Genomic DNA, 17,761 nt, shown 5'->3' with positions numbered 1-17,761 from the left:
AGCTCTGGCCTCGCTCCAACCTGGGTCAGAGTGCCCATGTCTCCTTTTTGGTTTTCCCCTGCTTAAATGGAAGCACCTTCAGTTTTCTTGAGCAGGGAGGTCGGCTGCTAATCTGCAGAGCTTTTCTGCATAGTGTCTGTGTAGCTCCCCAGAGCAAGGGACACTTATACATGATAAGCAAAATTTGTCAACACAGATTGCATTGTTAAAAGTAAGCCTTTGAATCCCCACCACCACAGTCTTAATCCCACAGTCACTACAGCATCAAGCAACAAGTCTGAGAAAGATGTTGAGTTTGATGCTGTTGTTTGGGATGGCTTCTCAAGCTGGAAGCAGCCAGACTCCATTGATGTCATGGGACCACAGCTGCATCCTGTCCTTTCTCTGAGCACCTCTCTTCTGAGGTGCTGAAGTTTCACAGAGTAGGAGGATGAGGGCTCTGATGGGTTACTTTGTTTTGTTTTGGCAAGTCCTCAGGGTATTTATTGCAATGGTGCATTCAGAGGGGATGTAAAATGCCAAATAGCTGCCATAACTGGATGTTTCACGGTACTTTCTGTGCTTTGCTTTGAAAATACAAGCCTGAGACTTGACGTGTGCCAGGATCACTGTGAATGCAGGCTGAATCTGTGTTTAATTCCTCTTTATGCTGGGGTATAAATAAGAAGTATGTGCCCTGGAAATTTTTCCATCTACTTGCAGAGAAGCAGTAATGGAAGCTCAGCATTGAGAGATTGATTACCCACAGATTATAGAGCAGAAATTGCAGACAGTTATACTGTTTAAACACTGCTTGGTATTAAACCACTTTTATAGCAGATTGGAAATGCAGATGTCCATTTAATCTGTTTGGCTCCTTCAGTGCTGCATAATGTCATGAATGACAGCCTTCTCCAACAAAATGGAACCTTCAGCTGTGTGATTCGGTGGAGGAGGCTTGAAAGTCAGGGAGAAGCTCGCTCCTTTTAGCGACTCTTTCAGTGACATGGACTTAAATTTATAGATGATAGGGCTGATTATAAACTGATAATGGCATATCCCAAGATATATAGGATACTGTATATCTTGCTTATACATCAATAGTGGATATTAAGTTAGTTTCCTAAGATATTGTAAGATAGAGCAATGGGGTGAGTTATTCTAAATTATACCTTTATTTAAATCTCACGTATTGATTTTAAAAGAGAACAGACCAAAAAAAAGCAGTACTGTTACAGCCCTCTGTCACGGTTTGACACTGGCACAATGCCAGTGTCCCCATGAACATACATTCTCCCTGGTTTCTGCTGTGAGATGTGACCAGGAATAAGCAAAGCAGGCCCCCACTTAGAAATAAAGAAAAAAAAAAACTTTATTAACTAAACTACAACTCTAATTAACAGAAAACACACAGGGAAAATGAAAACTTTCCAAAAACATTTCCTCCTCCCCCCACCAAATTTCCAATACATGTATCGCCCAAATCACCAACTCTCGGTCCATCACCACCCTTCAGACAATCAATTCTCAGTTCATGATGAGTGAGGAGTCCCTCTTGTGCCATGGGCTTCCCCTGGAAACACAGTTGAAACCTCGTGTGTTTCCATGTCACTCGTGGCACCGCCTGGAGATCATTGCCATCGTGACCTCTTCCTTCCATGCCCAATGCTCTCACCACTGCACATGGACCAGAGCTGCTTCTAGGGTCATCTTTTTAAGGGTGCTTTGTCCTGTACCAAAAAGAGCGCAGTCTCACCTTTGGGACACCTGTCCCCCCCCAAATTTCACCCCCTGGGGCCAAGGGGTATCAACACTGAACCCTCTTGGCTCTGAGCCATTGTCTCCCCCTGGATGCAGTCTCTGTGTCACAGGAAACATGGTTCTGTCCATGGCTATAACAAGAAGAGTCCAGGTAAAACCACTCCATCATCTCTTCCCACCCAAGATTCTTCTCTACTCTTCCGACATCTTTTACTTGCCCAAACCTTCACACTTGCACATTTCCTTCTTCCATTTCATCTCTATCTCTCTTCTAGGAAAGGTTAATGTTCTGCAAAGTTTTCATTGACCAAAAAAGGGTTAAAAGCTCCTACAAGCGGCTGGACACCTTCTTGCTGCATCCCCCCCCCCCCCCTTCTTCTCCTTCTCAGCTGTGCTGCTGGCACATGTTATCAAGTTCCAAGGTAGCAGTCACCACAGGCACAGGATGTACTCTCTCTCTCCTGGGGGGGCTGCTCGATACCTCCTGGTGCTTCTCCCACCCTTCCATGCCTGGGCCTCTTCACCTCCCATCTCTGTCCAAAGCCCAGGCCTACCTCACCTGGCTGCATGGCTGCCCCTCCCTGCCCAGCAGCAGAAGCTGGACGGGGGAGAGATCTGAACCCTTTCCCCGCCGAAACTTCCACGGGAGTGCTCTGCTTTTTAACCCCTGTGTTCTCAGAGGCGTACCCATTGTCCCCAGTGGCCACAGCAGGTGCCAATATTAAAATCTGAACACCTGTTGGTGACCACAGCATATCCCAGAAAACCTACTTCCTGTCAAACCACAACACCCTCCCTCTGTATGTGGTCTGTATGTATTGAGGTTTTGTGGTGGGATCTTTTAAGTGCCACTTTCATCCTTTTTTTCAGCGAGTGCCAAAGGACTGCTTTTGGCTGCTCCCAACCCAGCTGCTTTCCATTTTGTGTTACCTCTGAAATGTGGGACCAAGAGTAATGAACACAGAGAGGGGAACAACACAGCCCTCTCCCATCCTCACAAAATGGGGTTTCAAAAAAGCAACTCCTGGTGGCTGGCCAGTGCCTTGCTGGGCTTGCGTTGGAGCTGCCACAAAGCAAGTGGGGACCAATGAGTGTCCAGTGGGCATGTGCCTGAAGATAGCTTGCTGGAAATCCGTCCACAGCTTTCTGATGACAAAATGAGGTTTTTTTTCTCTCTGAATGCAAATGTTGTGCCACTTCAAACTGGCCCTGCTGGGAAAGTAATGAAGAAAATGCTGCTGAAATTTTCTGTAAAAGCAGGCTGCAGCTTGCCCAAAGGGACACCTTTGGCTCCCAGTGCTGTTTGCTGCCTGCCTGAATTCAGTGGCAGCAAACTGAATGCTGCCATTCAGTGGCACGTGAGAAGCAGTGGTGTTACTGTGGTGTGGCCAGTAGCTGCTGGCACTGTGGGCAGGGGTCAGGTGGGATGTACCTTTTCCTCTCCTTTCTGCCCCATGGTCTGCCATAGGAAAGGGAATGACCTCCAAAGCAGATTTTGATAATATTAGACCTGCAGAACGTGGCTTAGTCTTTCTTTTAAAAATTGTAAACCACCTCATGAAGGACATGGTGTTTGGGGAGAAAATAAAGAGCAAGTTCTGCCTTTTTGGGAGGCATGAAAACTTCTGACACGGACCTCATTCCAGAAAGTGAGACCTGAGGCATTATCCCACTGCTTTGCGCTGTGTTTTATGTCACTTTTTTGGTGATGTTCTTCATAACCATTCATTTTCCCCCCTTCAAACTAACTTAAAAAGAATGAAATGGAGGCTTGTTAAGCCTTTCAGTTGCACACATCTGAGCTGTAAGCCAGTACTAATCGGCTCTCCCAGCCCATTAGAGGCTTCCCAGGGGATTGCTGTGTGGGCCTGTGTGTGTGCACATGTAATTAGTGGAGGAAGGACAGTCCCTGTCAGGAGCTGGGCTGGGGCTTTGGTCTCCAGAGGGGGCTGTGCTCTGTCAGGCTGTGAGGTGAGCAGTTTCAGCACAGCAAACTCAGGAGGTGTCAGCATATCTTGATAAGACAATTTTTTCTGCAAGCGAAGTGCAGTTACATATTTCACTGGACAAGTATCATTACTTTATGTGGGATGTGTCCAGTACAGAATCATGTTTCTTAAATGAAATGGGTTGATGGCTCTCCTTTATCAAATGACAGTAGGTATTCTGTTCCTCTGCCTAGTGGTCCTTGTTTATAACGTCATTATGAAGTAGAATGAAGTGACATGACTTTAATTTTCAGCAGAAATGATCTTCACCTTCTCAGTTCTCAAATGCTGTGGTCATCATCTGCCCTTCTTCAGTTGTTGTCCCTGAGAAAGACGTAGGGAAGTGTTTTTCTGATCTTTTCTGTCTTGTCAAAGCCAATAATCAAATGCTGCCTTCCATGATATAACATGTTGCAATTGCCTCCTTATGTTCTTCTTCCTCAACTTGCCATAAAAAGCTGCTTCCATTTGTGTTGTTTGAAGAATTTTATTTATCGACAACTTCTTGATCTAATTTGCTCTTGTATGTTTATGAGGAAACCTGATTTACACACTTCTTGCCCTGTCCTTTGAAGAGAGGTTTATTCTTGATGAGTCCTGTACGTTTTCTACTAAAATAACATTACATGAGCATTCTATACTTCTAGCTGTATAGATGCTTCTGTTTAAAGGTTGTTTCGTGTTGATTGCTGTCATTTGGAATGCAGTTCTTGACCTCTGTATTCTTAGATGTACACATGCAAGTTTGTGCTACTAACGTTGCTAAACTATTCTGCATTGTCTTGGAGTGGTCTGAATGTCCTGCTGTATGGTCTCCCTAAGCAGAGTTTTTACACCTTCCCTCTTTGTCCCTGGATTTTTTTTAAGCTCATAGAATCCAGGGAGGTGAGCAGGCTTGTGCAAGGTCAGGTCTGTTAAGCAGCTGACATCCATAACACTTAGACTGATGAAACCCCTTTTTCTTTGCTCCATTTCTAAGTGCTGAGTGACCCTTTTCTTGAAGCAAACAGAAGCAGAACTAAGAAGCTTTCTAATGCCATCAATGTAGCTACCATTTTATTGCTTGCAGAGAAAAATGTGTGATTTGAATTAAAGTTTTGTTATTAATCTTGCAATATCCTTGCAAAGTGTAATTGCTTTAGACATATCTGTAATGAAAACTGAAGGGAGTTTGTCCATTTGATTGACAGCTATATGGAGCAGATTATGTGCTGTATTTTTGAAGAAGAACTGTTGGAAGTAAGGTGCAGATAATTGGAATACATCTGCACTTTATCTGGAATAACACAGGATTGACAGGTTACTTACTTGTTTTGTCTGCTATTTTTGCCAACCTTTAACCATGTTAAGTAGCAGAAAGATGCCAGTGCTGAATTAGTTACTTCCATAGGACATTGGCTAAAAGCTGTTTTTATAGGACTTGAAAGCATTATAGAATTTATAACTTATAAAACATCCATTCTTTCCATTCTCTCCACAAGGTTTAACAAGGAAATAGGAAGGTTGATCTAATACCCAGAAACAAAAAACCACTAGCAAAGACTTTGTGGATTAAAGTTCAAATCTCTTTCTTTTATTTTTCTCCCTGGGCAGCTTCCACAGTGTATCTTGGTTCTCAGCTGGGAGTCTATCATCAAGTGTGATACAGAAATTGGTATCAAATCTAAATCTTCTCTGTGCCTGTGTGGGCTGTCAGTTTAGTAGATTTTATGATGTGCCCTTGGATTAAAACAACCTAGGTCCTAGTAGTTCTGATGACACCAAGGGATAGTATGGGTCACGGGGCACACAAGCTTTCAAGATGCAAGGCTTCAGAGTAGAAGTACAAGCAAGAGCTGCTCCCTCAAACAGAATCTCCAAGTAAATATTTTTGTTGGTAGAAAAGTAGAAACAGCATGGATGTTTCAGCTGTGGCTATTCATAATGGATGTTTCAGCTGTGGCTATTCATAAGTTACATCCAAGGAAGAGTGCTGTGCTAGCACTGGCCTTCTCTGTGGATACCTCCAGGCACAAGCCTGCAGAGGACCATGAGATTGCTTTTTGATGTATGTTGATATGTATCAGGTTGAGATTTGCTTTTCCTACCATGCCGAAGAAATCTGATCCTCAGGCTGGAGACCTTTATCTGAAAAGAGATTTAAGAATTGACCAGAGTGTTCAGGGTTTGAGCTCCAAGTATGAGAAATTTACCTCTCTTTATTGTTCTCTTCCTCACCCCCCCAGCCAGCTGATGTATTTTCTTACTCGGGAGGTAAATGCACTTGCCAGGTTCTGTTTCTCCACTGTATGTGTATATATATGTATATATATATATATATATAAATATACACACACACACACACAAACAAGGCAAAAGAAAGTGTGCAATTTAGAGAGTATGGTCCCACATGGATTCAGTCTGTCTTGTCTGTTGGATGTGGCTTTAGGATGTAGCTCAGGTGCATGGAAGAATCCCTGGCAGAAGGGCAGTGATCTGTAGGGTATTAGAAGCATAACAGGAAAGTGGAGGAAAAAAAGAAATAAAAAGAGAATTTGGCAGACCTCATTCTGGTTTCTGCTTAGTTGCTCCCTGTTTTGTGCTGTATTGTAAGCAGTGCTTTAGCAATCATACAGACAAAGCCTAACAAAGAGACTTGCTTGCTGGCAGAAAGTTGCTTAAAATAACTTACTGAGGATAAAGAGGCTGCCCAGGTCAATAATGCTGTGAAATCCTCAATGTGTAACAGCTCCCGGAGGTTTTGTAGGCATATAGATTTTTAAAAGCTGTAGACTGTTGATAAGGCAGTAAAGATTGTAGAGTGGTGCTAGCCTTGTACTGATGGTGCTAGGACAGATATATGAAGATTTGAGATTGGGCTATAGAAATACAGAAATCTTTGTTCCCTCCAGCAGAACTCTGATTTAAAGTATGAATGCTAGAAAGAAAGATAGAATTCTTCTTTGTTAGAAGATACTTAATACCGTTAAAGAGTCTTTGTTGTATTTTACTCTTCAGTCAGATCTATGACTGTTTAAAATCCTGTCAAACAACTTACTTGGCTTGCTTTCCATTGAATCAAGGGAAGTCAATTTGTCAAATACAGTGTAATTTATCCTTACCTTCATTACAAATGTATTAATTCTTTTGGTGCTCATTTTATATAGCATTATTTTTAAAACATTGGCTGAAGGTAATCAATATGAAGCTTATTTCAGTTCTATTAAAAGTAGTTGCTTATGAGAACTCTGAGAGATTGTTATAAATAAAACTTCAGTTAAATGAACATCTTTCTTAACCATGCTTTAAACCAAAACAATTGTGTGCTGTTTGAAATTGTCCCTTATGAAATTCCAGGAATCTTTAGTTTTGAGAAATTCCTATATCTTCAGGTTTTTTTAGTCCATGTTCTGCCATGTGCACAATTCATAGGGAGGCAGTAGCATAAGAGAAAGAAAGAGGAAAGGGGAACCTGTTGGAAATCGGGTGTCAGCCCTTCCACTGCTTGTGGAGTAGCCCTTTTATTTTAATGTGCCTTCTACAGTGCAGTTTCAGCTTGATGCTCTCCATGTCCTTATACATTTGTGGGGGTTTTTAAAAGCAGACATGTTTGCTGGTTCCTCTCAGGAATAAGAATGCTTATTAATTGTTACAGTGTGGAAGTGCAGTATGGAGCCTCCCAGCAGACTGCCTCACCAAGGCTCTGCCTTGCTTTGTCTTGCTGTGCAGGTGGTATGGGCAACTGTGTAGGGAGACATTCCTAACTATACAGTTGAAATTCTCTTTTAATGGTTCTGCTCAGTATATCCATCTAGTTTCTGAACACAGCTCTGGACTGTGTATGTCTTCAGAAGAAACTGTCCCCATGGTTCTCTTGTCCAGTCTGATGCTGCACTACAAGCCCCAGGGAGCCAGGAGGGAAGTCAAAGACAGAGGGAGGGTAGGAGAGACAATCCTTCCTTTCTTGCCTCAGCCCCAGCTGGCTAGCAATTTGTCTGGCCTTGCTGGCAGGATGCTGTGTCCCCCCCAGCACAACCTGTCTGCTGCCTTTGGCTGGGGAGCCAGGTGGACTTGTGTCAGTGCTGCACCAGTTCCTTCTCCCTGGTGGTGGAAGGAGGGGAATCATGCCTGAAGGGCACCATACCAGACAGAAGACTGCTTCTGAAGCCACATAGCTTGTACAAGCCACCCCATCTCTGATTTCACTCAGCTGCTTTTATAGTGGAAGTTATTAGAATGATGTTATATCCCATGTGAAGTAAACTCATTTCTTATCTTCGTAGGCGTCAAAGAGGATATGAAAACCAAGCCTTTGTAGCAAAAATTCAGTTAAGTAAGATGGGATCAGAGTGCTGAATCCAACAATTTAATCTTGGAAACCAGCAAGATGAGTTGACACCAGGAAATAGCAATCAAATCATCTTTGTTGTCTTTCTGTTTGGGGATCTGGAGTACAAAGAGATATCTCACACGGATGTACCTGGTGTCTCAACGCTGTCTGTATTTGCTGTTGGTGTCTGAGAAGCCTATACCAGTGGAAGGAGTAGCAGTGTTACCATTTATCCATCTGGCAGCAGAGACTGCCCTAATTTAACCAAGTTTTGAATTTACCAGTGCTTTTGACCTAGGACAGGCTAATCCTCTACCTCTGTGCTTCCAGACACCACCAAAGAAGCTGGAAGTAGTTACCTGAATAAATAAAGTGATTGTTTTCCTGGACTGGAGAAAAAAGTCAGCATATCCAGCATGTTCTGGCTAATACAAAATTTACATTGATCTGCAGTTCAGTTTGCATTTTGCATCATTATACAGTACCACTTTTGAGCAGATTATCTTCTCTACTAGCACCTGAAGTTATATCAAGATGATGATTTGGGTGGTTTTTGTATATATGTTTAAAGAGTGATTAATTGTTCTTGTGTTGAGTGCCCAGTCTACATATTCTGTTGCCGTGAAACTGAGAGACCTGGTACAAAGGTGTTCCAGGTAGGCATACTTACAGCTTATTTGAGCTCTAGTTACCTTAACTTAAGAATCTGGTGAGCCTGAGATATAAATGTGCTACCACTAGCATTCCTCTCTGTTCTAGAGAATCCAGGATTTCTCTGACTTTAGTGGAGTTAACATTCTGAAATAAGTTGAATGTGTTTGTGGGAGGGAGGTAAGTTCCTGCAGCTAATTGCTACAACTGCACATAATTTTAGAAAGATCAAGCAGTAGATCTATCAGTAGTCATTTTTCTGCTTGTGGGCAGCTTTGGTGGGATGTCACCAGAAGTGCTGGTGGCTGCAGGTGACAAACAGGAGTGTCCACTGAGGTAGTCACAGAGCTTGTTGTTCAATGAGTAAGGCCCTGTTGAATAACAGATTATGCATTACAGAACTGGAATTGCTCCTTGAACTGTGAAATCTGATTCTTCCTCATCTCTGACAAACTTCAGTTGCTGTGCATAATATTTGCTAGCAGTATTTAACTGCTGATTAATGTAACCATAATAATATAGTTGTTTTATATGTAACTGTCCTATTTATGCAGAAGGAATGTAACTGATTGAGACAGTTTATTGCTAATTCTTGCTACCAATGGCAAAGAGATCTTAATTTAAGTGATTATGTGTTAGTTGACTCTCAGTTCCTCACGTGGGGTTATTTTGCTGAAATCTGTGGACTGGAAAGGAATCGATATGGGGCTTCTGAAACCTGATGGAGGTTTGCAGTGCTCCCACTACGATTGATTACAGCTGCTTTTGTAGAGCTTTAAAAAGAACAATCTGTATTAAAAACATTATTCTTTGGTATGAACTAGAACAACTCCAAATAGGTTTCCATGGGTCTGCCCTGCAATTTGACCACTTCAAGGGATTGCAGTAATCACCAGTGGGCCAGGGCAGTGAGGCAGAGGAAAGGCTATTAGGTGGAGAGTTATTGGCATGCATGCCAAAGAGTTACCCTGGCAGCTTTAATCATTCATCCACACTCTCAAGGGGAGGGAGGAAAATGTAAGTGTTAGTTGTTCTGATTGATTAGCAAAAAGGATCAGTAAAGCATGAAAGGAGAGAGGAGGTGTGTGTGGAAGAGCCAGTATGCATTAGACTTAAAAGACTGACTGGGGCAGGTACTTGCAGTTATGACCTCTACACCAAAAGCTACCTGCTTCTGCTGTTACTGTCAGACTTGTGACTGGTGATTCAAAGACAGGCTGACCTCTGCATTCACCATTGTCAAAGGACTGCATTTAACTTCTCAGTCTTAGCTGTGCCTTAAATTTAACCTGTCTGCACATGGGCTGACATGTCCTTAAAAAAACTGATTAGCATTTTGAGCTGTGACAACAATTTGCATGGTGATTTTGATCCTATTTTTAGGGAAACCAATGGATGCTTCTTGGAAAATGTGCAGAAAATTGCTGTGCTAATTAAGATTAATCAATCTGTGATGCGCATTGCGGGCTTCTGATGCTGTTTCGCCAGTATATTGCCCTTTAATATTTCAGTCTGGAGTAGCACTTTGGAAGCTGATCCAGCTGTAGCCCCTTTAAAATAGTTTCCCTGTTGCATTGTGCCTATGTCAGAGGCAAAGTTGAACTCTTCTTTTCACTGATTGATGGCTTGGCATGAAAGCTTGGAAGGGCTTTGAATCTTGTAATTTGGGGATACCCAGAGAAACTTTGATACTAAATTTCTTCTACACAGGGAAACAGAATTCATGTGTACTCTAATTGACTGTTAAGCAGTCTTGAGGTTTTCAAGGTGAAGGAGACTACTGCAGTGTTCATTTCTGGGTTTCACATACAAGAAAAGACCATGTGGTGTGAAATTAGAGAACATCAAGCTGGGGGTTCACATAAACAGCACAGCAGTACTGTTTGACTCAGTTGACATCAGATTTGGCGGGCCCCTCTGTAATTTTTAAGTAACCATTTTGAAGTTGGAGTAAGTTTTATGTGGTCATGGAATTAGGAAGGTCTGTTGGTCCTAACCTGTAACCTGTGCAGAACTGCTCTTCAGTTTACTGTAGTGGTGGCAAAGATCCATGGAGGTGAAGGCTGATTTTTGCAGAAAGTTATTATAACTAAATGAAGATACGGGTAGCTTTCTCAGGGTAGATGATGAATATATCTTTGGAGTGGTGTAACTATGGTCTCATTCAGCTAGGAGTCCTTTAACACTACTCATGAGCTTGAGCCTAATTTAATAGCCTAGGCAGGCTGTAGGGCAACTGATGTGTAGACCATGGAGGAAGTTTGATGTGTCCTTCATCACAGATCATCACGCTGTTGGTACTCCAGTAAGGACAGAAAGCTCTTGCTGCTGTTCTTGCTCATCTCCCTCCTGCATCTTCATACAGCAACATCTGTCCCACCATGGGCAAGACAATTTCTGGGTAAGGACTAAAGTTTGGTCTCGTTGTGCATCTAGTAGATAAATGATACACAGCTGGAAATCAGATGCTATGAAAATAAATGGAAAGAGAGGCTTTTCCCTTTGGAATTCATCACAAACAGTCCAGAACTTCAGAGAATATTTATCTTTCTCCTCAAGATAGGACAGGCTTCAGCTCCAAATCTGTAAGCAGGCCAAAGACACACTGCACAGATTTGTGAGTCTGTATAATGGGAAGAAAAACATTGAAGGTTAAACAAGATTTCCTGTTGCCATTTTAAGTTCTGTTACCACACAGTGTGCCATACGGCATGTAATTGCACATTAGGGAATATTTCTAAAGGCACAGATGACTGGTAGAAAACAGGCACATGAGTTTCTGTGGCTTCCTGAAGAGTGTGAACCCAAACATATCAACTGCAGCACTGTAATTTCTTCGGTGCATGACCGTAAGTGAACAGTTGCTGATTGGTGGTGGCCTGTTGGTGTCTCCTTGGATGTGGTGTGGTTTTTTTCAGTGTGAGCCATGACATAGACTGCTGAAATTCCTGACACACCAGCAAGAGTTGTTTTATTAATGCCATCCCTGTCAAACACGCCTCTGTTTTGGTAATTAGTCTGGCGTAACAGATTGTGTACATCCTAAAAGCCAGTATATTTAGACTCTTGGCTCTGACATGAGGCAATCTCTGTAAATCAGCTCTTCTGGTAGACTTCTGTGTTGTTGTGCACTAGCAGTAGTAGAAGCAGTTTGCAGTACTTGTGTTTATTTTGGGCTTTCTGCCTTTCCTCAACAGCCATGAATGGTCAAACCCTTTCTTTATCTGTCGTGAGAGATTGGAGGCCTAAGGCTATAGTTTTGTGCAGGATCAGGAAGTTATACATGAGGTACAAGGAGCGTGAGTAATCTTCCTGGCAGGTGCTCCAGCCATAACAGTGGCTCTGCTGTGCACCGTCCAGGATGACAGTGCCACTGCGGGCACCAACGCCATCGCCAGAGGCAAACGCTACCCTGGTAGGGACACCCATACGAAGCCAGTCTGCTCTTCCACTCTTAGCTGAGGAAGGACAGCAAATGTCCTCTAAGATTTTAAAAATACCTGTGGAAACGACCTCTCCAGAATGAGTCAGGGCAGTCAAGGCTTGCTATTTAATTGGCCAAAGGCAGCAGTGGAGGAGGGGCTGGCTTTTGCAAATCCAGGCAGTTGCCATTGCAAGGTTTCACATAGGCACAAGGATTGTCAAGGATTTAAAGCCATTTTGAGGTAAAATTGGGAGATAGTAACTGTCAGAATGATTTTGAGGAAATGAACAATACAGATATTGTCTTTTGTATAAAATCCTTGCTCTCAAACTTGGAAAATTCAGTCTGGGGCCTGTTGTTATGGAAAGAATATTTTGGCTGTGATCACAATGACCCAGACTGTGGTGCAGGGCAGGTCTCCTGCAGCCAGTACCTGTTCCACTAATATCAGCATTGTGCAATCAGGATGGTTCCTCCAAGGAAGAAAGTTGGGAGTCCTTAGAGTATTGTGCTTAAAGGATGTCACCAATTATTACTATTTTCCCAGAAAATCCCACAACCATACATCCCACCAGCACTTCCGCTGAAGGCTCCACTGTGGTTGGCACAGTGCACCTCAGGTGGGGTTTGCTGGGAAGATTTTGTCCTGTGAGTCCTTAAAAGTCGACAGTGGAAGGAAATGGGGTTTCTTCTCTCCTTTTCTACTGTGGCTAACTCCTTCACCTTGGAAGGAAATGGGGTTTACTTCTCTCCTTTTCTACTGTGGCCAACCATAGGACATATCAGTGCAAGGAAAGGCAGACATCTCTACGAAAACAGTTAGTGGTAAATGTACCTTGAAACATAAAATCCTTCATTGAAATTACATGTTTGTAGCTGGATACATGTGGGCAGCATAGGAAATTGCAGACTGAGGGAGCCAGGAGAGGCTGATCTCTGAGAACCAGTAACACAATGAGAAGTGGAAAGTGGATGCTGGTCTGGTTGGCATGCTTCTCTGGGAAAACATGATGTTTTGAGGTGGAAATCTGATTTTGAAGTTTTGTACTTTTTTTTTTTTTAAATCATGCCTCTCATTCCTGGACAAGGTTAACAAACTCTTGATGGGACAGTTTCACCATTCCTAGTGTGATGAAGGAAAGCAAACAATTGGCAGACAATGATAGGAATACACCTGCTAGCTGCAAGGTCAGCAGTGCTGAGGTCTGTTAGGACTAAATCCTGTTGCATGGCAGATGATAGTTCCTTTTGCAGGAAGCCTAGAGGGAAATAGAGCTTCTTCACACAGGTGCCTTTTCTCCAGCCTTCAGTGGGAACCTCTGCAATGACTCTCAGGCTTTAGATGAATGCATTCATATAGTTAGCTTTCCAAACATGTAGTGTACAACACTTCAGTGAACTCAGACTCACCAGCTGAGCATGCTTTTATACAGGCATATATGAAACTGCACTGTGTGTTAATACAAGAGAAAATCTGTTTTCTTTCTCATTCTTACATGGAAGAACTCTGCCTAATCAACAGCTGTAATGCTTGCAAGTTTTCAGAGACTTCTGGCTTAGAAATTTGTAATACAACGTCACTTTTAAAATATTAGTCTCTGGTTCTCCGTGTACTAAATGGGTTACATCTAAAAGAATTCCATCTGGGGAAAAAGGGAGGCAAAGTATCATTAGTAACACAGCTGCAAACCTCAAATTCTCTGTCCCATGCATATACCCAAAGACAGAGAACAAAAACTTGAGTTGTAAATAATAAAGTGTTTCCTTCCACGTGTCATCTACTCGTTGCTCCAGTGTCTTGAGTTTGAGCAGCCATGACAGCCATGGTAGACATTACTCCTTCATTGCAGCTCACACCAGCTTTCTTGGCTTCATCCATCTGGCATGAAAGTCTTTAATGTCTTACTCCTAAACCACCCTCATGGAATGGGAGGATTGACAGTAACAGCAGCACTGCAAAAGGGAATGGCTATGACAAGGCACTTTGTATTTTTTCAAACAAAATATGCTATCCATTCCCAAACCTCCTGTTGTCTGATAATTGTTTTAAATTTTTGTCATTGTAATTTTGATGGATGATTTATATCTTTTATGAGATTATGAGACAAGAAAAAGGGGTTTTTGCTTTGTTTCCTCTCTCAGTGTCAAAATGAGGGGTTTGGGGTTTGGTTTTTTTATTAATATGTCCTGCATAATCCCAGTTTATTGAATCAAAAATTACTGTAAATGTAAAATAAAGTAACATAAAGACATTGAGATTTCAAATTCAACATATTATTGGTATGGAAATCTATTTTATCTAGTACTAAATGGGTGCTAATCTACGCTACTTCCATGAGATTTAGATTTATGCCAAGGTAGCCAATAACCAGGCAGGAATCTGTGATCATTGGCATGTAGCATGTGAAGTATTTAGGTCACAGGATTTTGCAGTATTATATTCTTGGAATAAAAATGTAAGTGGGATAACAATGATAGACGAGAATGCAATGTCTGTCAAAAGGTAACAAGCAGTTTTGTGGCTTCAGGGCCAGATTAAAGGGCTGATAGCAGAGACATCCTTGCCTGGTGTTCTGCTGTTTTAATAGGTCTGAAAATAAGGCTGTTACATAAAAGTGACATGAGTGCTCTCATTTCAATTGTTAGCCACAGGAAATAGTCACTGAAATATTTGGTCTTCATAATACCTGAAAATAGTTTTATGGAACGAGAATTTGCTAACTTTTAAAAATTTTCCTCCCAAGTATATTGAAATGCTAGTACAGACCTTTCTGTGTCCAAGCCTACTGACAACAGATTTGTTTTTCCAACTTGTCTTTTGTGAACATCCTGGAAGTAGTCCATGGACCCCCATGGATTCCCAGCTGACAAGTGAGAAAACATTTCTAGAGCAAATACTAAATCAAGTTTATTTCAACATATCTTAATGTCAAATTGTAAAGCATGGCTTCAGTGTTTGGTACTGACTTAAACACCATAAGGTATTCTTTTATTTTCACTATTTTTCTCTCATTTTTCTATGCTTAATCTTCACTGAATTCTTTTAATGGCTGTGGGTTTTTTGTTAACTGTCAGGCTTTTCTTTTATTCTAAGCCTTAAGGCAGTTTTCATTCCAAGTGGCCTAAGGCATCTGTGTGTTTCTGAGCAACTGGGATAAAAGGTGAAAGCTGTGGGTGTAGAGGGGGTGCTTCTGCCCCAAGTCTACTAGCCAGCTTGCAAAGACAGTGCAGTTAATGCATTTATCTGTGCAGATGCTTGTAGATTTTTAAGCTAGAATATGCTTCCTTTGCCTTTGATTTGAGAGTATGCTTGCATCCTGCCTGAGTTCCACCAGACAAGAATAATTTGTACTGAAACAGGCTGAACTGAGGCAAGGGGCTCTGGTCAGAGAGGCTGCAAAGCATCTTCCTCAAGTGGAGCTTGATGGCTGATCTGAATGCACTTGCAATTCACTGTACCATATATTTCTCCCTGTAGTAAATATTGTGCTGGTTCTGTAAGACTGTGGGCAATAGTTTGCTCATTCTGATGGAGTTGTGCCATCCACAGTACTAGATATTAAATAATTTTTCACACTGCATTCTTTGTATCCTCAGAATAAAATACAACAGATACTCAAATTCCTGCTGAAAGCTGCTCAGAGTTCTCTTCCATTTCTGTTCCTCTGTGTTCAGCTGGTTTAAATCCTGAGAACATCTCAGCATAGTGAGAAATGAAAGCTCTTGGCAGCCAAAGAGACATAATTCATTGAAAGAAAGGGAGTGAATATGATGGTGGGGAGCCTGGCTGACCAGGCACTTGCAGCTTGCGCTGGGTTGGGTTAGCTGCTCATCTGTCTTACAGAAACTGAGTTGTTAGAAGAACTGTCACGAGTCATTTCTGTCTTTTCTCTGTGTTCTGTGAGGCTGGAAAGAGCAAGAAAGCAGGTTGGTTGTTTTGAGTGGGGAAGGAGGAGTTGGTGTTTATTTTTTGAGTCCTCCTGATACAGTTTGCTTCTGGTACAGACAGAAGTTGGAAATGGTCTAGGGAATAAATTTATTGATAAGTTCATATTTTTACTGAAGATTAAAATCCTGGGCATGGTTGTGTGATGCTTCTGTTCTCATGAAGACTACCTTACTTTTGTAAACTCAGGCTGTTTCTCACCTCTTACCAAAAGCAACTTCCATTGCTGGGAAATTCCTGCATGTAGATATTCTTTTTTTTTCTTCCCAACTTAGCATTGGGTAACATTCACTGCCTCTGATACTGTTTGAATATTGTATGCCTTTTCTATACTCACAGCCAAGCACCTGCATGTCCTTTTAAAAAAGTTTTGTTTTTTCCTGCCTGATATTGAGGAGTGATCTGTTTTGTACCATGATTGTGTCTGAAAGCAAAATAGGGTGAAGTGGCTTGGTCCATTGTGGCAGCTGGATCAAGAGCAGGATATTTGTCCTGTGACAGGGAGTTGTTTTCCTATACAGAAGCAGCCTCAGCTGTGTCTTAATTACAATACCACCTATACACCTACTAAGGTACTTCATGACTTCCCTTGGAGACATCTTTTAAAGGAATTAAATTGTTTGACAGTGACCAGACATCATCTTGAATTTCTGCTTTGGACTGCAGGCAGTTCCAGGCAGACCATGTGAACTAACAGCAGCAGAATCAGAGCGGGTTTTTGTAAGCTTATCTTCGTAACAGGGCACTTTCCCCCCCTCCTATATATCCCCCACCTAAGAGTGGCCGTAGGAGGAGTAGACTTTGACCAAGAATCAAGTGGGTTTTCTTTTCCTCTGTAGAGGAGATCTACAGGGGTAATACTGTTTAGGTTCAGAGCTGTTCAGAGAAGTGTTAAGTATCCCCCATGCAAAGATCTTTTACTCTGAAATACACTTATGATCAGCATGGCCTTTCTGCTTTTCATAAAGATGAGTTTTTTATTGTAGATCAAACTGAAGAGCAGTGTTCTGCCATAAAGAAGCTTTAAACATGAATCTGTTGCCAGAAGAAAATCGTAAAAAGAAATCACAGATGTCTTTAACAATAATTTTAGACCTCTGAGGAAGAAGTTACCTTGTAAAGTCAGATATGAGTCTTTGCATACAGGAGTTACCCCATTCACAGTTTGGTACTCCTTTAGGAAAGTTACAGTGAATGTGGGTGGAATGAAAGGGGCAGTCAATGCCATGCAGTAATAAGTAAATTGGAAAACTTTGGGACTCAGAGCAGCAGAATTGATTGCTTATATGAGATACTGAATATATGAATTTTGGTATAGCATTTTGTTATTTAGGGTTTTTTTTTACTTGAAATTCCATTTATAACTGTCATATTTTCTTCAAAATTCATGACAAACGCGTTGACTGAAGTGCTGGTTAAAGTAATAGGAGTAATAGGGGCAGGTATCTTCTCAGCCATCCAGGATACCTGGCTCTCCCAAGAAAGTTTATTCTCTGTTAAGAAAGCACAGGCTGAGGTGGAGGCAGACAATTCTTAGTCTTTCTAAGCCTGAATTGTCATTTTAAAAGGTGGCTGATACCTTGCTCTATTTTGAGCTCATTTTAAAAGAATCTATATTTAGTGGGGAAATATCTGCAGATGTCGAAATGTGGTGATAGTCACAAGAAACCTGATTTTTAGCCTGTTGAAGATGCAGTTAAATT

At 41.8% G+C, this 17,761-nt stretch overlaps 1 protein-coding gene across 1 annotated transcript in view; it reads left to right on the top strand.

Annotated features, from left to right (window-relative positions):
* SDC2 (syndecan 2) overlaps positions 1-17,761 on the top strand; it is a 60,717-nt gene that overhangs the window by 30,188 nt on the left and 12,768 nt on the right. The window lies entirely within an intron of this gene.

Source organism: Molothrus aeneus, chromosome 1 (genome assembly GCF_037042795.1).
Source record: "Molothrus aeneus isolate 106 chromosome 1, BPBGC_Maene_1.0, whole genome shotgun sequence".
Classification (NCBI taxonomy): Eukaryota; Metazoa; Chordata; class Aves; order Passeriformes; family Icteridae; genus Molothrus; species Molothrus aeneus.
Note: the sequence above shows the minus strand (reverse complement) of the source record. Positions and strands in the feature narration are given on the sequence as shown.